The sequence below is a fragment of the Pseudophryne corroboree genome, chromosome 1 (genome assembly GCF_028390025.1).
Source record: "Pseudophryne corroboree isolate aPseCor3 chromosome 1, aPseCor3.hap2, whole genome shotgun sequence".
Taxonomy (NCBI): domain Eukaryota; kingdom Metazoa; phylum Chordata; class Amphibia; order Anura; family Myobatrachidae; genus Pseudophryne; species Pseudophryne corroboree.
The window spans coordinates 1,089,812,848-1,089,818,258 of NC_086444.1; the positions used below are offsets into that span (position 1 = coordinate 1,089,812,848).

General features: G+C 43.0%; 1 pseudogene; it reads left to right on the top strand.

Annotated features, from left to right (window-relative positions):
- Nucleotides 1–5,002: 5,002 nt before the first annotated feature.
- Nucleotides 5,003–5,121, top strand: LOC134934785 (5S ribosomal RNA; annotated as a pseudogene).
- Nucleotides 5,122–5,411: the final 290 nt, after the last annotated feature.

A 5,411-nucleotide genomic window follows, 5' to 3' on the forward strand; every position in this document is an offset into this window, starting at 1 on the left:
CTTACTTCCAGAAGTGAAAAAGCTGCAAGGTTTATGCAGCGAAACGCGTCAGTTACTTACCCGTTGGAACAGGATATATCTGAATTGGACCCGAACCAGCCCATTCTGCCGACCAGTTATCCGGAGGAGCCCGAGAGAGGCACCAGCCTATCTCCGCATTGCATGAGGTACTCTACATCTATGAGACATTGCACTAATCCTCTAGCGGTATATAGAAACTCTCCATGGACTCTCCTCAGTAACATCTGAAAGGGACTTTCCTCACCGGATTATTACTGGACACTATATTGATGGGCAAAATAAGGAATGGACTCTAGAGAACTACCTCCACTAATCCTGTACCAACACCTTTGCATAGCATTGGCAAATTCTATCTTTTTTCTGCATATATTTGGCACATTATCTTGCACAGAACTATTGCTTTTTAATGAACTAATGTTTTTTAATAATTTTTTTTAATTACACATTGATTTGTTTACATTGTTCTTTCCTCCACTAGCGCAGCCTCCTTCCTTTCTTGTATCTTACTTCCAGAGGTTAGGCTGTGTTGCTATAGGGTCACTCAGATATTTGCCTGATGTGTGTCCAATGGGTCTTATTCATATTTGTACTCGTTCTGCGCATGTTGCTCGCAGCCCCCTGTCAGCCGCAGCATTATTGACATGCTGCAACATTTGAATTATTGCAGCATAGAATAATGCATCTCCATGTGCTACATTTCTAGGCATCTGAGTAGAGCGCCAGGAGGCCCGTCTCTCTGTGAGGCAGGACTGCCCCATCAGACCATCGGCCCTTCTGGCATTTGTCAGAGGTGCCAGATGGGCAGTCTGGCCGTGCATGTGGGTATGGACCATGTATGCATAAGGAATACATACAGTACATCCGGAAAGTATTCACAGCGCTTCACTTTTTCCACATTTTGTTATGTTACAGCCTTATTCCAAAATGGAATAAATTTATTTTTTCCCCTCAAAATTCTACACACAATACCCCATAATGACAACATGAAAAAAGTTTTTTTGAGATTTTTGCTAATTTATTAAAAATAAAAACCTAAGAAATCGCATGTACATAAGTATTCACAACCTTTGCCATGAAGCTCAAAATTGAGCTCAGGTGCATCCTGTTTGCTCTGGTCAGCCTTGAGATGTTCCTACAGCTTAATTGGAGTCCACCTGTGGTAAATTCAGTTGATTGGACATGATTTGGAAAGGCACACACTTGTCTATATAAGGTCCCACACTTGACAGTGCATGTGAGCACAAACCAAGCATGAAGTCAAAGGAATTGTCTGTAGACCTCCGAGACAGGATTGTCTTGGGACACAAATCTGGGGAAGGGTACAGGAAAATATCTGCTGCTTTAATGGTCCTAATGAGCACAGTGGCCTCCAACATTTGTAAATGGAAGAAGTTCGGGACCACCAGGACCTTTTCCTAGAGCTGGCCTGCCATCTAAACTAAGCAATCAGGCAAGAAAGGCCCTAGTCAGGGAGGTGACAAAGAACCTGATGGTCACTCGGTCAGAGCTACAACATTCCTCTGTGGAGAGAGGAGAACCTTCCAGAAGGACAACCATCTCTGCAGCAATCCACCAATCAGGCCTGTAGGGTAGAGTGGCCATATGGAATCCACTCCTTAGTAAAAAGCACATGGCAGCACGCCTGGAGTTTGCCAAAATGCACCTGAAGGACTCTCAGACCATAAGAAACAAAATTCTCTGGTCTGATGAGACAAAGATTGAACTCTTTGGCGTGAATGCCAGGTGTCATGTTTGGAGGAAACCAGGCACCGCTCATCACCAGGCCAATACCATCCCTGCAGTGAAGCATGGTGGTGACCGCATCATGCTGTGGGAATGTTTTTCAGCGGCAGACTAGTCAGGATCGAGAGAAAGATGAATGCAGCAATATACAGAGACATCCTGGATGAAAACCTGCTCCAGAGCGATCTTGACCTTAGACTGGGGCGACGTTTCATCTCTCAGCAGGACGACGACCCTAAGCACACAGCCAAGATATCAAAGGAGTGGCTTCAGGACAACTCTGTGAATGTCCTTGAGTGGCCCAGCCAGAGCCCAGACTTGAATCCGATGGAACATTTCTGGAGAGATCTGAAAATGGCTGTGCACCGACGCTTCCCTTCCAACCTGATGGAGCTTGAGAGGTGCTGCAAAGAGAAATGGGCGAAACTGGCCAAAGATATGTGTGCCAAGCTTGTGGCATCATATTCAAAAAAGACTTGAGGCTGTAATTGCTGCCAAAGGTGCATCAACAAAGTATTGAGCAAAGGCTGTGAATACTTATGTACATGTGATCTCTTAGTTTTTTATTTTTAATAAATTTGCAAATGGAATAAGGCGGTAACATAACAAAATGTGGAAAAAGTGAAGCGCTGTGAATACTTTCCGGATGCACTGTAACATACGGGGCACTTTTAAGAAGTGTCTTTAGTTATATAAACTATCAGATAATTTAATGAGACACTATGTACAGTCGGTGTATATCATTTATAAAAACAAATTATCAAATTACTACAATAGCATAAATTGAAGACTGGCAAATCTTCAGACTATTAGTGACTGGCAAATCCAGTCTCAAATAGCATTAAAATATATATAATTACAAAAAATATCAGGAAGCCAAATAAGAGGGATGCAGGCGGGCCGGGAGGAGTTGAAGGGAGTCGGGGCTGTGCAGTGAGTGTTATTCAGACTCCACTGAGATTTCCCGGGTGGGGGGGGGGGGGGGGGGGGATGGGGAGAGGGGACCTGGCCAGAGCCAGCACTGGAAGTTGGTTTTTGATTGAAATCCCTAAACTAGCAGGCGGGATTCATGTTTTTCTGCAGTCTTCTTTTTTTAAGATGATTTAACCAGGGTACAAGGTAGCGGGGCTTAGGCTGGGATGTCAGGAGCATATCAAATGTATCCCACCTCTTATAATATATAATATTGATACATGGTATTGGTTACAAATTACAATTTAAGGGGCTCCAGCTAAAATCTTTCCCTCTCACCCAGAGTAAAGTTGGGTACATACCTCAGCGATCCACTGAGCCAGCAACACGTGTATCGATATATTACATCCGTAGTCCACACTGTGCGGTCCACCGTATGATGGTGCCGTATATTGTTACATGCTTAATGTGAGCAAACTGCGGCATATGTTGCATTTAGCATGCAGCACATAAGAGGGGAAGATAAGGGGCCTGATTCAGAAGCGGTCGCAACTTTGATGGTGTCACAAATAGGCATTTTTTGGTAGACTGCACATGTGTCACAGCCATGACTGACAGTACGAGGCCATTTGGAGGAGGTAACGGGGAGTGGCTGCTAAAAAAAAAAAAGGCGTGTCGTGACCATTTTTTAAGGCATGTCTTGGCGTGCAACTGTGATCTCATATACATAAAACATGGCACCTGTGTCGCAGCTCCTGCAGACATACTGCGCAGCAATACAGGCACTCAGGAGTTAATGATCCTCAAATCTGCATCACAGTTGCCACCTAGTATGCAATTGCTGAGAGTTTTTGTGATGGCTTCAGCGGGCATCTATCCACTTGTGGGTGGCCACTACACTTGCAATGCCCCGCAGTTCCATCACTGAAAAGGATCGCTGCTGTGTCTGCATTGCACCCAAGATGCGAAAACAAAATTTATGAAACAATGAATAGGATGGCATTGGGTGTACATACTAAATGATGGTCATTGTGATCTATCACAGATCGCAAGATTGTCCAATATATTGTATAGTGTGTACCCAGCTTGGAAGTGGAATCTATTGGAGGCCGGCCCCGTGCACAACTCTATATTCAATTGTCTAAGCCTGCTTATACTTTCTAACATATATCTATTTTTGCATTTCCAATGCGTCTTACCCCTGGTTGGGGATTGAATGCCGGCAGCCAGGATCCCGGCATCAGTATACCGACACCAGGATCTAGAAAGCCCCTTGCGGGCTCGGTGGCTTGCAGTGCTCGCCACAGGTTCTATTCCCACTCTATGGGTGTTGTGGACACCCACGTGTGGGAATAACCTGGTGCAGGCGCAGATGTCGCCATTCTTAGCGGTCGGGATCCCGGCATTTGTATTCTGACCGCCGGGATCCTGAACGCCGGGATATTAACTACATCCCCTACACTCCTTTGAGAACCAGGCTGGCTCTCTTTTCCTAGTGAATTCTCGTGATTGCGGTGTGAAAGCGGTATTAATTATGTCTTATTGGGTGTTTCTTTTTCTATTTATTTGTTTGCCTGCTTTAGAGACACACTGGTAAAAGCATTATATTTTACTCATATTGAAACACTGCAGCGTTCGCACCTTAAAAAACTGTAGAACATTCGGATACAGCTGTTTTGCTGTACAGATAAAATCTTTACATGTTTTCCTGAATTATTGTCCTTCAAATATATTCATCAAGATCTTTTATAATACCATTTACCTTTGACTTGAAAATAAAGTTGATGAGTTAACATCATACTGTAGCTTGTTAAATCATTTCCTAAATGATGACTTCCGCTTGACTGAAAATAATTTAACATTAGTATAATCTATATTAGTAGTATAACTAGGGACAAAGCATTCCCAAATGCTATTATCGTTTTAAGAAAAATATATTCAAATAAACCATTTGCATTTTTAAAGGATTTCTTTATTGCATTTATTGTACCAAAATATAAATGTGCTTAGTGATTCATTTACGGACCTTATATCCTATGGGATTTAATGAGAACTATGAAATCCCTCTGTTCTTATGACATACTTACCGGTCAAAGGATACCTGAACAGCTTGCCATATCTCCCCCCTACTCCCCTCTCCATCCTCCCTCCCACCTTTTTCTCCCTCACCCCAACCCCACCCCCCCCCCCTCCTATACTGTCCAGGTTTTCTCCTCCCCGTATTCCCCCCCCCCCCCTTCTCTCCGTTCCTATTCACCATCTGAATTTTTAACACTCTGTAAATTTTGTAATATTTTGTTATACATGACACATATACGGCATTAATTGCAACAGTCAAACCACACTGGAAATGCCCAATCTCGTCCGATCTTGGAAGCTAAGCAGTGTTGGGCCTTATCAGTACCAGAAAGGGGGACCACCTGGGAAGATCAGGTACTGTATTTAAAACAAAAAGAATAAGTGCCTACAAAATGTGCCAATAAAATCACTCGGTATGGTCAGAATACTGTAATCTAACTGCACAGTCAGTTATATCTATATTTAAGCACGAGTATTTAATATTCACTTAGTATTAATGGTAGTCAGTGCATGGTACACAATTACCTAGCTTGATAAGTAGTACAGTGAATCTATCACTCTAGCACTATTTTATATATGATATGGATAATTAATTATGCACTAGCATCTTCATCATCTGCACCAACCTATATGGCTAATTAGTAGTGATCAGCGGG